Raw genomic sequence first — 19,480 nt, 5'->3', positions numbered from 1 at the left:
TGTGTACGAAAACAATTGGGTGAGAAAAAATTATGCCGAAACAATATATGCTACAATAGCTTGGGGTCTTGACCACCAAAATGGCTTGGATTTTAATTATGCTGAAATAACTCGGGGTCATGACCACCAAACTGGCTTAGAATTAAATTATGCTGAAATAGCTCGGATCTTGACCACCAACCTGGCTTGGATTTTTATTATGCTGAAAAAGCTAGGGGTCTTGATCACCAAACTGGCTTGGATTTTAATTATGCTGAAAATAGCTCGGGATCTTTACCACCAAACTGGCTTGGGATTTGAATTATGATCATAGTTTGGGTTCTTGACCACCACACTGGCTTGCATTTTAATTATGCTGAAATAGCTCAGGATCTTGACCCAAACTGGCTTGGATTTTAATTATGCCAAATAGTTCAGGATCTTTACCACCAAACTGGTGGTTGGATTTCAAATATGCGGAAATAGCTCGAGGGCTCGGCGATGAAACTGGCTATGGTTTAAATTATGCTGAAAAAGCTCGGGTTCTTGACCACCAAACTGGCCTTGATTTTAATTATACCGAATTATACCTGACTTTGATTTTAAATATGCTGAAATAACTCAGGGTCTCCCCCACGAAACGGCTAGGATTTTATTATGCTGAAAAAGCTTGGGGTCTTGACCACCAAACTGGCCTGGATTTTAATTATACCGAAAAAGTTCAGGATCTTGAACACTAACTGACTTGGATTTTTATTATGCTAAAAAAGCTCAGGGTCTTGACCACCAAACTGGCTTGGATTTTAATTATACCGAATAGTCCAGGATCTTGACCACTAAACTGACTGGATTTTAATTATGCTGAAATAGCTCGGGGTCTCTGCCACCAAACTGGCCTGGATTTAATTATGGTGAGAAAGCTCGGGTCTTGACCACAAAAATGGCTTGGATTTTAATATGCTGAAATAGCTTGGGATCTTTACCACCAAGTGGGGCGGGGCCCTGGTGGGTAATGTGAACATGGATGGTCAAGATAGACTGTGTTGTCATAAGAAATCTTAAGTATTAATTTGAAGTCAATTGGTGAAAAATGGTCGCAGAGGCCGACCGTATTCTCACGCCGCATGTTTGGACCCAGGGGGCGGCCCAAGGGTTGGTAATGCGGCCATGCATGGTTGAGATTGAACCGTATTGTCATAAGAGATTTTGAGTGCTTGACAAGGTTACTGTAAGCCATCATGGGAGCGGGGGGGTTTAAGTGGGTTGGTGGTAATTTAAAAGATGAACTTTCAAAAATAATTATAAAAAAAATTTGGGGGGGGGGGATTCTGGGGTGGGGGCATGGGGGATAGTTTGGGTGCAGTGCATTGGTGTATGTCAGGTAAGTGTTGCTTTGTCAAAGTATGAATCAAATGTGATCATAAATAAAGAAGTTATGGCAATTTAAGCAAATGTTCAATTATCTAAGTATAAAAGGGGCAATAATTCTGTCAAATGCTTGATACAGTTGTCTGTTCTTGTTTATAGATTGGGATCATGTTGGTAAGAAGTATGCAAAATATGAAAGCAATATGTCAAAGGACATAGAACATATTTGAGGTGGTATGCAAATTAAACATAGATTTCAATTATATATGCATATTCTAAGTATAAAAAGGGCAATAATTCTGTCAAAATGCTTGATACAGTTGTCTGCTCTTGTTTATAGATTGGGATCATGTTGGTTATGAAGTATGCAAAATATGAAGCAATATGTCAAAGGACAAAGAAAATATTTGAGGTGGTATGCAAACTTTAACATAGATTTCTCAATAATATGCATATTCTAAGTATAAAAAGGGGCAATAATTCCGTCAAAATGCTTGATACAGTTGTCTGCTCTTGGTTATAGATTAGGGTCATGTTGGTAAAGAAGTACATGTATGAACTAGTGACCTCAAATCAATAGGGGTCATCTGCGAGTCATGATCAATGTACCTATCAAGTTTCATGATCCTAGGCATAAGCGTTTTTGAATTATCATCCGGAAACCATTTTTACTATTTCGGTTACCGTGACCTTAATCTTTGACTAGTGACCTGAAAATCTATAGGGGTCATCTGCGAGTCATGATCAATCTACCTTTCAAGTTTTCATGATCCTAGGCATAAGCGTTCTTGAATTATCATCCGGAAACCATTTTACTATTTTCGGGTCACAGTGACCTTGACCTTCGAACTAGTGACCTATAAATCAATAGGGGTCATCTGCGAGTCATGATCAATGTACCTATTAAGTTTCATGATCCTAGCCTAAGCGTTCTTGAGTTATCATCCGGAAACCACCTGGTGGGACGGACCGACCAACCGACAGACCGACATGTGCAAAGCAATATACCCCCTCTTCTTCGAAGGGGGGGGTGGCAAAAAAAAAATATATAATTTGTTAAAGTAAAAGAAAATATTTGGGGTAGTACACAAACGTAACATGTCCACGCTAACGGTAACGCCGACGTGATCAGGATAGCTCCATTATATATAATTTCATCTATAATAGTCGGCTAAAAATGATTGAAAATCTCTGACCGTCCCCACCCCAACCCCTATAACTTTTGACCCAGGGGTCTCATCAAATTCCAAATAGTGCAGGGTCGCACATAATGCCATAGCTACCATGTGTTTAAGTTTCAAGGTTCTAGTGCTTATGGTGTAGAGATAGTGGCTAGGACAGACGGACAGACTGATGGTGGAGATAACCACAATGAACCTGTTAACAGCCAACTAACGCTGCCAACAAAGCACAAGCTTTACGTGTCAGGATGTGGCACTATCTATACAAACTGCATAAGAAATAACAAAGACGCTTAGGGTTTGAGGGACACCAAACCTGATTATGAGTCTTCCACACCTTAAGCATCTTAACCCTTTGCATGCTGGGAAATTTGTCGTCTGCTAAAATGTCGTCTGCTGAATTTCTAAAATAAGCATTTCTTCTTCGATTTTTTTTCACAGAATACTATCAGAATAGCAAACAGTTTGGAATCCTGATGAGATGCCACGTTGTGTGGCGTCTCATCTGGATCCAAACTGTTTTCAAAGGCCTTTAAAATTTTTGTTCCCGCACTGAAAGGGTTAAATATTACTTATTGCTTGTGTACATGTACCTGATAATAAATTATTATTATTACCAGTAACCTGTTTTGGCATCAACAGCTTTATCAATTGGCCCTCAAATTTTGCACATAAACGCTACACGATCAACCAAATAGCCTTTCATTTCAAGTTGGAAAGCATTTTATCCCTTATACGGCCATACATAGGGTGGAGGATCGATTTAAAATACAACTATTCCAGATACAAAAATATTAATTTATTTATTTAATGCACTTATTTTCTTCTCTTTGCTACGAAATGACCAGTCATATTTTGCACTAGCAGATGATATTTCTTTTTTTTACATATGAAAGGTAAAAAGAAATTCAAGCAGCATTTTTATAATATAAATTTAAAAAATGCACTAAATCGTGCACTTAAAAACAGTATTATTGTGATTCTGTTATTTATATAATCATATTAATATGCCTCATTTTTCTCCATTTTATGGTTTACTATCTATTTTTCCCAATTTTATGGTTTATCTTGCTTATTTTCTGAATTCAAAAGGCACTGGCTTAAAAAACTGTCTATTGCATGTAACTGTATATTGAAATCTCATTATGAGTGATTATAAATTCATGATAAAATTCTAACATGTTATGTTATAGATAAATCTATATTGTTTGTATTTTTCCTAAACATTATTAGCCACCGTTTGTGGTCAAACATATTTTTTTGTTTATTAATGACGTTGTTTCACAGATTACTGTAACAGAGCTACAGATTAGGTCGCATTTGTGTAAATACTCAATGTAAAATTGCCGATTACGCATAGAAAAATAAAACCATGCGTTTCCGAAACCCAATTGAAATTGTCGATTAGGCATATCATATTTTTCCTTTGCATAACGAGTAAATCTGTCCCGGAAATACCCTGGTCCGAAATACCCGGATTCTTTCCGCTTAAAGCGCTTTCAGTATACGTGTTATTGTTGTGAAAATGTAGATGTTAATGTTATACTTGTTATGTACAAACTGACTTAAAATAAAATTTGTATTTGTATATTTGTATACCATGTGCTCAAGTGTTTTCAATTCAGAATGACATTTCCCGGTATTTTAGAATATTCTGGCTTGTGTTGTTAACAAATTGTAGTGTAAATACAAACTCAAAGTAAATATTTAAAACTACCCGATTCACACTGAAATCAGTTTTATAATCCACCAGACGTATGTTGTTAATCACAAATAATAGATTTTAGAAAACAAAGGTAATGTTTACAATATCAGCAAAAGATGTCAAGGATGATCCGACAGTATCCAAATGAAAACTAGTCTTGGACAAAGCGACAATGGCTTCAAAATTGTGAATTTCAGACTGATGAGAGTTATTTTCATCTATTGTTAGATGCATTTGAAACATTTAAACCTTAAAATATTCCTCGATGCAGTAATTTATATTCATTCACCAATATATGTAGAAATGTATCCAAGAAAATGAGTATTCTTTGATTTATAGCGTGACATAAATATGTTACGACTCTGGTTGACTTTCGATACAGAGTTTGCTTCAAAGTACAGGTATGTCAATACCATATAAATTGTACGCTGAAGTTTCTTTAGCTAATATTTTTCTAATGTTGACAGACCATTGACATTGCTGGGGTTTGTTGATTTAAAGACTTATTATCATCACGGGCAGAAGAACATTATAGATCTAGACATTAAACAGCGCGTCATTAAGTAGACAACAGCTGCACAACTGTATGGTAAAAGGTAAATATGTATCTTAATAATTATGTTGACAACTAGCTTACGTAGCAACGTCCGAAAATATGAAATATCCGACATGTATTTCAATATTTAAAATTCAAGATATAATGACGACTGAACTGTTTTACTTTAAGTAAAATACGGTAAAACTATGTTGAAAATGAAACACAACAAACTAAATACTTATCTGTTACGGCCTAACGACTAATTATCCAATATAACACTGTCATTGAATCGCACATTTCAATTATAATTATTCCCCTTGAAAGTTAATGCATATTGATATAACGAATTCATCAAACGTTATCAAACATTTAGTAATTCGAATTGCATCGGATTCGCACAATATTATGTGGATGTAAATCCGATCCGGTTGTTGTTTATGTGTCAAGCTAGTTTTGTCAGTGACTGAGTGAGATATAATAAATTTCTTCCGTAGTAAAATCTACTGTAAAGTACACAATGATACTTACGTAATTCTGTCGTATCCGTCTGAATAAACATCCGCTGCACAAAATATAGACATTTGTATTAATGATAATTAAAACACAATCATATTTTCTGTGCTTATTGAACTAATAACACTGAGTTTCTTTGTCGCGTTACAAGATGGCGGATGTCTAACGCTGTTTGTGAAGTGACGTCACCATGTTTATCTGTGCGCGTGCCCTTTCCCATAAAAGTATTTAAACACAAAATACTCGAAAACTTGATTTTTGCCAGGTATAACGCCTACGCCAACAGGTAGATCGCATTCTTGTCCATATACATGTCAAATTTCAGCAAACGTGTTCCGGCCAGTTTTCAAGACTCCCAAATCGCAGTGATTTGCCCCAGCTTAACGAAACTTAGCCCCCTTTATCATTCGTTCAATTGAACGTCATCAATGATGACGTCCAATACATCACTCATTCCATACTAGAGTTGCGACACCTTAAGGGTTTCGCGTGATGGAATGAGTGGAGAGATGAAATCAAATTGAAAATCGATTATTTCTATAAAAAAATGGTACGAAAAATATGTGGGTAGGAAAAAAAAAACAAATTTGGGTACGAAAACAAATTTGAGTACGATAAAAGGGTACAAACAAAATAAGGGAACGAAAAAACTATTTTGGTACGAAAAAAATGGGTACAAATAAAAAATAAGGTACGAAAAAATTTGTGTACGAAAAAAAAATGAGTACGAACAATGGGTACGAAGAAATTTGGGTACGAACAAATTGTGTACAAAAAAATTGGGTACAAAAAAAATGTGTGGTACGAAAAAAAAATTGGTTATAAAAAAAAATTAGGGTACGAAAAACTATTTGGGTACGAAAAAAAAGGTTCAAATAAAAATTTGGGTACAAAAAAAAATTGGGAACAAAACAAATTTGGGTACGAAAAAAATTTGAGTACGAACAAATGGGTTTCAAATAAATTTGGGTTCTAACAAATTTGTGTAAAAAAAAATTGGGTACGAAAAAAAATTTGGTTATGAAAACCTATAGGGAACGAAAAAATTAGGGTACAAAAAACTATTTGGGTACGAAAAAAAAAGGGTACATATATAAATTTGGGTACAAAAAAAATTGGGTACGAAACAAATTTTTGCACCGACGGACAGACGAAGCGGCGACTATATGCTCCCCCTAAAAAATTTGGGGGGGGAGCATAATAAACAAGTTATGGCAATTTTAAAGGTGGTACGCAAACTTAATAATACATTTATCAATTATATGCTTATTCTAAGTGAAAAAAAGGCCATAATTGTTACAAAATGCTTGATACAGTTATCTGCTCTTGTTTATACATTGGGGTCATGTTGGTTAATAAGCAAAATACATGGTGTATGAACGCAATATGTCAAGTGACATAAAAATATTTGAGGTCATATGCAAACTTTAACATAGATTTATCAATAATATGCATATTATTCTTAGTGAAAAAGGGCCTAATTCTGTTAAAATGCTTGATACAGTAAATGAGTTGTCTGCTCTTGTTTATAGATTGGGGTTATGTCGGTAATGAAGTATGCAAAATATAAAAGCAATATGTCAATGGACATAGGAAATATATTTGAGGTGGTACGCAAACATTCCAATGCGCACGCCGACGCCGGGTTGAGTAGGATAGCTCGACTATATATATTTCATATATAACAGTCAAGCTAAAATGTAAATATACCATAAACAACAGGCTAACCTCAATCACAACTTTAATGCAATGCTTATAACAATAGAGATACAATGATATGCCAGGGATTGAAACTAACTGTTTACTATTGTGGGCAACCATCTTTAGTATTTTGGTTGCCCAGATAAAGAATAACGAGCCCAGAAATATGAACATGTGAATATTATACATTCTTTTAATAAAATAATAGATAATTAAATACATTTGGTGACAACACATGTTCAATGCATGATGTTTTATTATGAGCCTGAATTGAATCATGTCCTATCCTAAATAATTAATGTTATTTAACTAGTATTGATCCATGGTGATCAATTGTTTTTCAATTTTTATTGCAGTGAATTGTTTTAAGCTTTAAAAAAAAGAAGTTTACCAACTTTTGAAATTGAGTTGCCCAGGCCAAAATCTACTTGCCCCGGGTTCACGGTAAACCACTTATTTCCATCCCTGTATGCTCTTCATTTCCTGTTCTTCCATCCCATTCTCAAAATTAAATTTAAAGCCGATATTTTTTAATAACATTAGTATGAATTACTAACCATTATCACCCAAAAAACAATTTTACAAAGCTGTAATCCCGTCGTAGAGATTTAGTTTACTATTATCAGTGTTCTCTTTAAATACCGGCTGCTAGCGATCTTGCCGGTTACATTAACTCTTGATGCCGGCTACTTTTCCCAAATATATCAAGTAAATGTCACAAATGCTTTGGTTTTACTGCATAGTTGCCGGCCATATAACTGGCTACTCAAATTTTTCTGGAAAACACTGAACTATGCATGACAAACACACAAAAATTAAATACATCTTAGATTCATTGTAAAAAATAAATTGACACTTCCAGCTTGTCGTCACTAAAATCCAAAGATTCAAATAATTTTCCACGAGATACGTCAACAATTGCGTAATCAAATGAATGAAAAATAAAAGTAAAGAAAGCCGGATTTTACATAAATTTCAGGTTGAAACACAACAAGGTAAAGGTAGTCGGTGAGATATAATAATAATACAGTTAGTAAGGCTCGTACCCTGGGTACGGTAAATATACTAAAACATACCCGGGAATTTTAACACTAAATCGGTTGTTGTCGGCTATTTTGTAAAAATTAATTATGTTTACATTTATGTCAATTTTCTGTTAAATGGCATTTATACAATGTATTATCAAAACTCATTTTTACAATCATTAATGTGATTCAATTTAAAATCTTAAATTGTTTAAAGTCGCGTCATTGTATGACGTTGTCAAGTATATTCTTCCGCGATGTCGCACGTTCACTTTTACCGTCATAGATTTTTTTAAAGAAACATTTTTTGGTTTGCGAGGTCCGTTAAATGGGGAACACCATATTTGGTATTTATATTATGTTTTAACAAATAATTCATGCTGTGTAATAAATATTGTATAAGATATTTCGATATTTATTGAAAATGTTTCAAATTGTTATTTATGAAACCTTTTATTCTAATGAGTGTATGCTATCATATTATACTTCGAATAGCAGATCTGTTGTACTATAATCGTATTATTCATTCTTTATTGTTAATTTCATTTATTGTAGAGAATCGTCAATGTTACATCTAGACGCCAATCCTTGTCGTTAGTGTTAGTTTTCAATGCTTGTTATCATTGCCGTCAATGTTAGTCGTCAATCCTTATCGTCATTATACATGAAGGAAATAAAAGCAGAAACAGAGACGTATTCTTGATTACTTGATTATTCCTACAGCGTCCTCTCAACACTCATACTAAAAAGCATGTTGATGCAGATTTTTTTTAAAGAGAAGTTTCTTTAAGGTAAACAATATTGTTTTACTTTAATCGCTAGCATGTTTAACGACATCGGATTTTTGGCAGATATACAACTCGGATACAATCTAATATTTGCGGGTATGTTTAAGTTTCTTTACCGTACCCGGGCTACATGTAAGTAAAGTTAAGAGTACCCGGGGTACATGTACCGGTAAGTAGTACCCGAGCCGAGAATGTCAATTGAAGGTGTTAGAGATGCATTGAACCATAAGATTAAAAAGGGTAATTAACCACGGGCTTATTAAAATTAAAACGATGACATTACATTGTACCAGCTGTTTATTGTTGTATACTGTAAGCTTGAAATATTTTAAATAATGTAAACAACTTACCTTGTATAAAGTTGGCACATTGTTGTCAGGTGTAGAAACTATTATACTTATTTCTGTTAAGTTGCACTGGCTGAACCAAAAGAATTATGTAGTCGTTTCTAAATAATCACGAAACAATCTACTAATGCATATATGCTTGCCAGTTGCTGAGTTTGTGCATTTCCATTCATTATACTATCGGCCTTGGCAAACAGCGTAGACTCAGATTAGACGCCGCATGATGTCTGCTATTTCGTATTTGGTACGCAGAAGATTTGCATATCCACGGGTGTTTTATGTCAAATGTTATGGTTTTCAATAGATCGTATACTTATCTACAAAACAGCGAATTAGCGTTCACTTTACATCATTTTTAATTATGTTATTTTGTTAATACTTTCTCGCGTTCTTTTCGCCATTGGTCGACGCCGTCTGCTATTTCCAACGATGAAGATTTCCATATCCACTGGCATTTTTTTATGTCAAATGTTAGTGTTTTCCAATGGATCGTATACTTATCTACAAAACAGATAAGTAGCGTTCACTTTACATCGTTTGAGATGATGTTTTTTTGTAAATACTTTCTAAGCGTTCATTCTGACGAAGTCGACCATTTTGACGGGTGTGAAGAAATACCGAATTTCCCGTAATTACCAAAATCCTCAGAAATCCACGAGATCCCACGAAATCCCCATTAATATTGATTGTGTATTGAAAAACTGCGTATTTTAATATAGATCGTTGCAAAATACGCTGAAATCACTAATGAAACATTGTTTTTATCAAAGTTTGATTTCGGGGATTTCGGTAGGGTTTCGGTATATCCACATAGAGCATTTTGTAATTCCGGTTATGTAAAACTTGCGAAACTTTTTCGTGATTTAATCAAAAAACTTGATTTTTCCCAGGTATAACGCCTACGCCAACAGGTAGATCGCATTCTGGTACATATACATGTCAAATTTCAGCAAACGTGCTGGGCCAGTTTTCAAGAAGCACAAATCGCGACTATATGCCTCAACTTAACGAAACTTAGCCCCCTTTATCATTCGTTCGAATGAACGTCATCAATGATGACGTCCAATACATCACTCATTCCATACTAGAGTTGCGACACCTTAAGGGGTTTCGCGGGATGGAATGAGTGGGAACTAAACAAATTTGGATTCAAAAATTTTGGGTAAGAAAATGTGGGAACACAAGTTTTGGGTACTAAACAAATGTGGGTACGAAAATTTTGGTTACGAAAAAAAATGTGGGTACGAAAATTGTGGGTACAATGGGTCAATGTTAAGGTTTTAGCATGGCGGACGCCGGACAGCGAAAAGACACGACACGACGCGATGAGCTGGCTATGACAATACCTCAGGTATTCTCCGAAAACAGCCGAGCGTATATGCATAAGTCAGTGAGTAATACTCAACAAGACTATTGTCAAGCAAATTTGTCCCCTACCGGCTCCACCATTGTCAGAATTTATTTTATGTTTTTATTTATTGCCATAGAAACCAGAATTTTTGACGTAGGAACAAAATGAAATCACGTGCATAATGTCCTTATTGCCATCTATCCATGTTTCAAGTTTCATGAAAAAATATTAAGAACTTTTAAAGTTATCGCAGGATTCAGAAAAGTGTGACTGACTGACGGACCCACAGAGCGCAAACCATAAGTCCCCTCCGGTGAAACCGGTAGTGGACTAATAAAAGCTAGGCACGGCGTATAAAATCAGAACCACTGGGTCGAATCTGCTGAAACTTGGCCACATTATAGATTATAGTCCAAACAAGCTACAGAATTAGCGTTTTTGGACCTGACGGCGTAAAACATTAACCAATAATGGACAGCACAAAATGGGTCATTTTGTACAAAAAATGTAAACTTTAAGTGGCATTTAATGACCTTTAGACATCAGAAAATTGCAAATTTTTAATATTCTGCACACTTCGACTTGTTTTTTTTACAAATTTAGAAGCATTTATGCTTGGGATGTATATAAACCCTGTTATTCAGTGTCAAATTTGGCCAAAAATCACAATACAATCCCAAAAATGGCTAAGCAGCAATGCCCCTTTAACATTATTCCTTATATTTAATTGTATTGTTTAAAAAGATAACTGTGTATATTTAATCATAATGGCTCTGTATATCACACATGATAGGGCACTGCTGGGGCTTGAACCCAGAACTCATCTCACATTGTAAGATGCGTTTTTCAATTAAACTACAATGACTGTATCTTGTGAAGTGGAGCCAACATACACCCACATACCGGTAAGTGAAAAAATCATTCTGTCCATATATTTGTACTGGGCGTTAGTGAAAGTGAAAGTTTTTTTCCAGGTTTTCCCTGATTTCCAGGTTGGCTGGGAACCATGTTTAACTATGATAAAATGTTCTTTAGATGCCATGTGTATTAATGTATAGGTCTATTTTTCTGAGATATTAATGAAAATGCCTTTGGGTATGTGGCGAATATTTAAAAAATCTGCAACTTGATATATGGTGCTAACACGGTAAAATTGTATGAGCCCAAATTATAATAGATGAATGCCTATTATGCTTCTCTGCTTATACTATGACGACATGTTCATACAATGCCATTTTTATTAATATACATGTATATGCCAAATTTAATGAAAAAGACTTGAAAATGTGTGTCGCAAGATACCAAGTAAGAAAAAAATCAGCATTTTTATGTAGGGTCTTCACACGGTAAAATTATTTGTGCCCAAAATAATAATAGATGAATGCATATTAGGCCTCAATGTTGCTTATACTATGACGACTGGTTCATACGATGCCATTTTTATGAATATCTATGCCAAATTTAATGAAATAGACATGAAAATGTGTATCGCCAGGTACCAAGTAAGAAAAAAAATCAGCATTTTTATCTAGGGTCTTCACACGGTTAAATTATTTGTGCACAAATAATAATAGATGAATGCATATTAGGCTTCAATGTTGCTTATACTATGACTACTGGTTCATACGATGCCATTTTTATAAATATCTATGCCAAATTTAATGAAATAGACTTGAAAATGTGTGTCGCCAGGTACCAAATAAGAAAAAAATCTGCATTTTTATGTAGGGTCTTCACACAGTAAAATTATTTGTGCCCAAATAAGAATAGATGAATGCATATTAGGCTTCAATGTTGCTTATACTATGACTAATGGTTCATATGATACCATTTTTATAAATATCTATGCCAAATTTAATGAAATAGACTTGAAAATGTGATTCGCCAGGTACCAAGTAAGAAAAAAATCCGCATTTTTATGTAGGGTCTTCACACAGTAAAATTATTTGTTCCCAAATAATAATAGATGAATGCATATTAGGCTTCAATGTTGCTTATACTATGACGATATGTTCATACAATGCCATTTTTATTAACATATATGCCAAATTTAATGAAATAGAATTGAAAATGTGTGTCGCCAGGTACCAAGTAAGAAAAAAATCAGCATTTTTATGTAGGGTCTTCACACGGTAAAATTATTTGTGCCCAAATAATAATAGATGAATGCATATTAGGCTTCAATTTTGCTTATACTATGACTACTGGTTCATACGATGCCATTTTTATAAATATCTATGCCAAATTTAATGAAATAGACTTGAAAATGTGTGTCTCCAGGTAACAAATAAGAAAAAAATCAGCATTTTTATGTAGGATCTTCACACGGTAAAATTGTTTGTGCCCAAATAATAATAGATGAATGCATATTAGGCTTCAATGTTGCTTATACTATGACTACTGGTTCATACGATGCCATTTATTAAAATATCTATGCCAAATTTAATGAAAAAGACTTGAAAATGTGTGTCGCCAGGTACCAAGTAAGAAAGAAATCAGCATTTTTATGTAGGGTCTTCACACAGTAAAATTATTTGTGCCCAATTAATAATAGATGAATGCATATTAGGCTTCAATGTTGCTTATACTATGACTACTGGTTCATATGATGCCATTTTTATAAATATCTATGCCAAATTTAATGAAATAGACTTGAAAATGTGTGTCGCCAGGTACCAAGTAAGAAAAAAATCAGCATTTTTATGTAGGGTCTTCACACAGTAAAATTATTTGTCCCCAAATAATAATAGATAAATGCATATTAGGTTTCAATGCAGGATTGGCATATTGACCGGTCAATTGAGTATTGACCGGGCCGGCAGTCAATACCCGGTTAAAACCGGTCAATACTGGTCATTACTGGTCTTTACTGGTCGATTAAAAATTGTAGCATTTAAACATTACAAAGGAGCCATTTTATATTAAATCAATAATTATTCTGTAATTGATAAACTTTTTTCTGAGTTATTTATTTTTTTAAAAATCTTTAAAAAGCTGTAAAAAGTTACTTCTTAATTATTTATGGAAACAGCCTCAAATACATAAGGACTAAGGCAATATCTTTATCTCAGTGTATCACATCTGTTACTAATTAGCCGGATTTTACATAAATTCCAGGTTGATAAACACAACAAGGTAAAGGTACCTTGTAGTCGGTGAGATATAATAATAATACAGTTAGTAAGGCTCATACCCTGGGTACGGTAAATATACTAAAACGTACGCGGGAATTTTTTAACACTAAATCGGTTGTTGTCGGCTATTTTGTCAAAATTAATTATGTTTACATTTATGTCAATTTTCTGTTAAATGGCATTTATATTATCAAAACTCATTGTTAAAATCAATAATGTGATTTAATTTTAAATCTTAAATTGTTTAAAGTCGCGTCATTGTATGACGTCGTCAAGTATAATATTTTCCGCGACATCGCACGTTCACTTTTTACCGTCATAGATTTTTTAAAAGAAACATTATTTGGTTTGCAAGGTCCGTTAAATGGGGAACACCATATTCTGTCTTTATATTATGTTTTAACAATTAATTAATGCTGTGTAATAAATATTGTATAAGATATTTCGATATTTATTGAAAATGTTTCAAATTGTTATGTAAATTTTCTGTTAAATGGCATTTATATTATCAAAACTCATTGTTAAAATCAATAATGTGATTTAATTTTAAATCTTAAATTGTTTAAAGTCGCGTCATTGTATGACGTCGTCAAGTATAATATTTTCCGCAACATCGCACGTTCACTTTTTACCGTCATAGATTTTTTAAAAGAAACATTATTTGGTTTGCAAGGTCCGTTAAATGGGGAACACCATATTCTGTCTTTATATTATGTTTTAACAATTAATTAATGCTGTGTAATAAATATTGTATAAGATATTTCGATATTTATTGAAAATGTTTCAAATTGTTATTTATGAAACCTTTTATTCTAATGAGTGTATGCTATTATATTATACTTTGAATAGCATATCTGTTGTACTATAATCTTATTACTCATTTTTTTATTGTTAATTTCATTTATTGTAGAGAATGGTCAATGTTACATCTAGTTGCCAATGCTTGTCATCCTCTCAACACTCATACTAAAAAGCATGTTGATGCTGATTTTTTAAAAGAGAAGTTTTAAAAGAGAAGAAAATTGCTGTGTAATAAATATTGTATAAGATATTTCGATATTTATTGAAAATGTTTCAAATTGTTATTTATGAAACCTTTTATTCTAATGAGTGTATGCTATTATATTATACTTTGAATAGCATATCTGTTGTACTATAATCTTATTACTCATTTTTTATTGTTAATTTCATTTATTGTAGAGAATGGTCAATGTTACATCTAGTTGCCAATGCTTGTCGTCAACGTTAGTCGTCAATGCTTGTAATCATTGTCGTCAATGTTAGTCGTCAATCCTTATCGTCATTATACATGAAGGAAATAAAAGCAGAAACAGAGACGTATTCTTGATTACTTGCTTATTCCTACGGCGTCCTCTCAACACTCATACTAAAAAGCATGTTGATGCTGATTTTTTAAAAGAGAAGTTTGTTTAAGGTAAACAATATTGTTTTACGTTAATCGGTAGCATGTTTAACGCAGTGTTCTCCAGAAACATCTGAGAAGCCAGTTATATTTTCAAAGTAGCCGGCGATTAAGCAATAAAACATGTGCATTTGCACCATTTCAATTGATATTTTGGGGAAAAGTAGCCTGCATGTAGATTGAATGTAACCGGTGAAATCGCCGGCTGCCGGTGCTTCCAGAGACCACTGTTAACGACATCAGATTTTTGGCGGATATACAAATCAGATACAATCTAATATTTGCGGGTATGTTTAAGTTTATTTACCGTACCCGGGGTACATGTAAGTAAAATTAAGAGTACCCGGGGTACATGTACCGGTAAGTAGTACCCAAGCCGAGTATGATCAATCGAGCCTTAGTAAGTGAGTGATGGTGTATGGGATAAGATGCACTGAGGGTGTATATTTTTCACGAACAAGTCAATTGAAGGTGTTAGAGATGCATTGATCCATAAGATTAAAAAGGGTAATTAACCACGGGCTTATTAAAACGATGACATTACATTGTACCAGCTGTTTATTGTTGTATACTGTAAGCTTGCAATATTTTAAATAATGTAAACAACTTACCTTGTATTAAGTTGGCACATTGTTGTCAGGTGTAGAAACTTTTTATACTTATTTCTGTTAAGTTGCACTGGCTGAACCAAAAGAATTATGTAGTCGTTTCTAAATAATCACGAAACAACCTACTAATGCTTATATGCTTGCCAGTTACTGAGTTTGTGCATTTCCATTCATTATCGGCCTTGGCAAACAGCGTAGAATCAGATGAGACACCGTGTGATGTCTGCTATTTCGTTACGCTGAAGATTTCCATATCCGCGGGTGTTTTTATGTCAAATGTTATGGTTTTTCAATAGATCGTATACTTATCTACAAAACAGCGAATTAGCGTTCACTTTACATCATTTCTGATGATCTTATTTTGTAAATAATTTCTGAGCGTTAATTCCTACGTTGCTATGTCGTCAGCCATTTTGAAGGTTGGTTTGTTTACTTTCGGTTTCCACTACAAACGAAATTAATTGATTTGCTGCTTGCGTTTATTTATTGATTAAATAATAAATTATTAAACCGTAATAATGTAATTGTCTGAATATCATTTATATTCAAGATATTATCGGATAAATAGAATACCATTCTAATACCAGTGTGTACTTACATTTATCTCGGAAAGCCTAGCCGTGTAAACCTTTCTTTAACTCGTGGGTCCATACAATAACCGAAAAGCACCGAAAAGCACCGAAAAGCACCGAAAAGCACTCAATTTCTCTCTATATATATGCAATATATCGTTTTTAGTGTATGTTAACGAGTTTAATTAGTAATAAATGGTTATATGATTGTATGTTTATACTACATTGTGCCCAAAATGGTAAATATCGGCAATTACCGACCGAAAAGCACTTCATGTGGAAACCGAAAAGCACTCAATTTCTCGCTATATATATGAATATTTGCGTTTCTATTGTGTGTAAACGGATTAAATTAGTTATAAATGGTTATATTTCATGCATATTTATACTACCTTGGGTTTATTATGAGGTATTAAGCCCCAAAATTGGATAAATATCGGCAATATACCGACCGAAAAGCACTTCAAGTGAAGACCGAAAAGCACTCAATTTCTCGCTATATATGAATATTTGCGTTTCTATTGTGTGTAAACGGTTTAAATTAGTTATAAATGGTTATATTTCATGCATATTTATACTACCTTGTGTTTATTATGAGGTATTAAGCCCCAAAACTGGATAAATATCGGCAATATACCGACCGAAAAGCACTTCATGTGAAGACCGAAAAGCACTCAATTTCTCGCTATATATATGAATATTTGCATTTCTATTGTGTGTAAACGGTTTAAATTAGTTATAAATGGTTATATTTCATGCATATTTATACTACCTTGTGTTTATTATGAGGTATTAATGCCCGAAATTGGATAAATATCGGCAATATACCGACCGAAAAGCACTTCATGTGAAGATCGAAAAGCACTCAATTTCTCGCTATATATTTGAATATTTGCGTTTCTATTGGGTGTAAACGGATTGAAATAGTTATAAATGGTTATATTTCATGCATATTTATACTACCTTGGGTTTATAACGAGGTATTAATGCCCGAAATTTTATAAATATCGGCAATATACCGACCGAAAAGCACTTCATGTGAAGACCGAAAAGCACTCAATTTCTCGCTATATATATATAATATTTGCGTTCCTATTGTGTGTAAACGGTTTAAATTTGTTATAAATGGTTATATTGCATGCATATTTATACTACCTTGTGTTTATTATGAGGTATTAATGCCCAAAATTGGTTAAATATCGGCAATATACCGACCGAAAAGCACTCCCGCGACAGCAGAGAATCACCGAAAAGCACTCAAGTTCTCTATATATACATGCAAGTTAACTATAAGGGCCGATTTTAATGGATTGAAAAGATGTACATATTTATTTAGTCAATAATGACTTCATTAAATAAAAAGTTTAAATATAAAGCTCATTACTTTTTTTGGTGGCCACTCAAAAGCACTCCCGCGACAGCACAGAATCACCGAAAAGCACTCAATTTCTCTATATATAAACGAAACTAAGCTATAAGTGCCGTTTATAATGGATTGAAAAGATGTACATATTTATTTAGTCAATAATGACTTCGTTAAATATTGATTTAAGTTTAAAGATAAAGCACAAGCACTCAATTTCTCTCTATATTTAATATAATCAATGATGACTTCGTTAAATATTGATTTAAGTTTGAAAATAAAGCACTATATATATATGAGGCGCGTTCTGAGAAAAGTGGGCTTAATGCATGTGCTTAAAGTGTCGTCACTGATTAGCCTGTGCAGTCCGCACTGCTAATCAGGGACGACACTTTTCGCCCAAACGTGATTTTCGGTGAGGAGTGACTTCCTTGAAACTAAAAATACCATAAAAGCGGACAGTGTCGTCCCTGATTAGCCTGTGCGGACTGCGTAGGCTAATCTGGGATGACATTTTACGAACATGCATTAAGCTCCTTTTTCTTCCCAGAACACGACTCATATATACATGAGGTAGTTTGCCAACATAATGAATATGTTGCCCAGCTCTTGCCACGTGGAGGCCACCTCTTGTAAGAGCCAAATTTAAAAAAAAAAGGCCGAAATATTCCCGAAAATTTATGCAAGAAATAAAAAAAAACGGAAATAGTCCCATTTGTATAAACAAGAAATTAAATATTTGCAGCTGTTTGTAATGAAATAAAACTGCACAGCTTAAGATAAGCTTGTCTGTCAATGATTATGTTACCCTCAAGTTCAAATCAGATTATGATTATAGAAAGTAATGATATGTAAAAAAAAATCCAGGACATACACCGGCATATGGGACGCAATGTGTATATAAATATATGGTACATACTAACTAATAAGTGGTACATAATATAAAAACCATAGAATAAAAATAGATAAACTATACATACAACTATGTTACATATACATATGCAAAGAAGGTAGTAAAGTTCGAATAAAAGATAGATTAAACAAAATAAACAAAGATACAACTATGTTACATAGACATATGCAAAGAAGGTACAAAAGTTATAAAATTCAAGATCATGATTATAATAACAAATGTGAACAATGATAAAAAACCAGGTATGATTATCATTAAGATTTGTAAAGAAATCTATACGACGGGGCATTTAAATCGTGTTTCATTTATTTTCAGATATAAATATCAACGGAATGCACAGGTAAACTATCAGTGAGTTTTAATTACAACACAACTGATCGAAGGTGTTAATACTGTTATCTTATCAGCGGGGTGTTAATTAAATAGCATCCGATTGAAGGTGCGATAGTCTTAATACACGCAGCGCGCAATCTGATTACCCGCTGCGCACACGCGTCAATATGATAGAAATGGGGTTTAATTTCCCACTAAACAATGTTACAGTTTTGTCTGCCTCAGAAGCCGTTGCTTGGTCATTTGTCAGTTCATCATTCTGATTTGCATCACTGCTCTCAGATAATGAGTTTTCAAAAGACCTTTCAACAGTTTCCGAGTGGTCATAATCGGAGTCGTCACCATCAATTACCACAAAAGTTGCATTAGCAGGAATTGAACATGTTTCTACCTTTGTAACTTTAATATCATCACTGAGTGGCGAAACATCATTTACTAAAATTTTGTTTGCAGGAATCAATGGCACAAAATGGTTAGGTTCTAGTCTGATTATCTCCGAGCGAGACATTTGAGACCACATTATTGTTATATCAGGTGACATGTCTTTACATCCCCTACCCACAACACGCCGTGTTAAGACTTCGGACGTATAGTCCGAGAATGGCTGAGGCGGATAGTACGACTTAATGCATTTTTTG

This window comes from Dreissena polymorpha, chromosome 6 (assembly GCF_020536995.1).
Source record: "Dreissena polymorpha isolate Duluth1 chromosome 6, UMN_Dpol_1.0, whole genome shotgun sequence".
Classification (NCBI taxonomy): Eukaryota; Metazoa; Mollusca; class Bivalvia; order Myida; family Dreissenidae; genus Dreissena; species Dreissena polymorpha.
The sequence above is the reverse complement of the archived record's forward strand: the minus strand, read 5'-3'. Positions refer to the sequence as shown.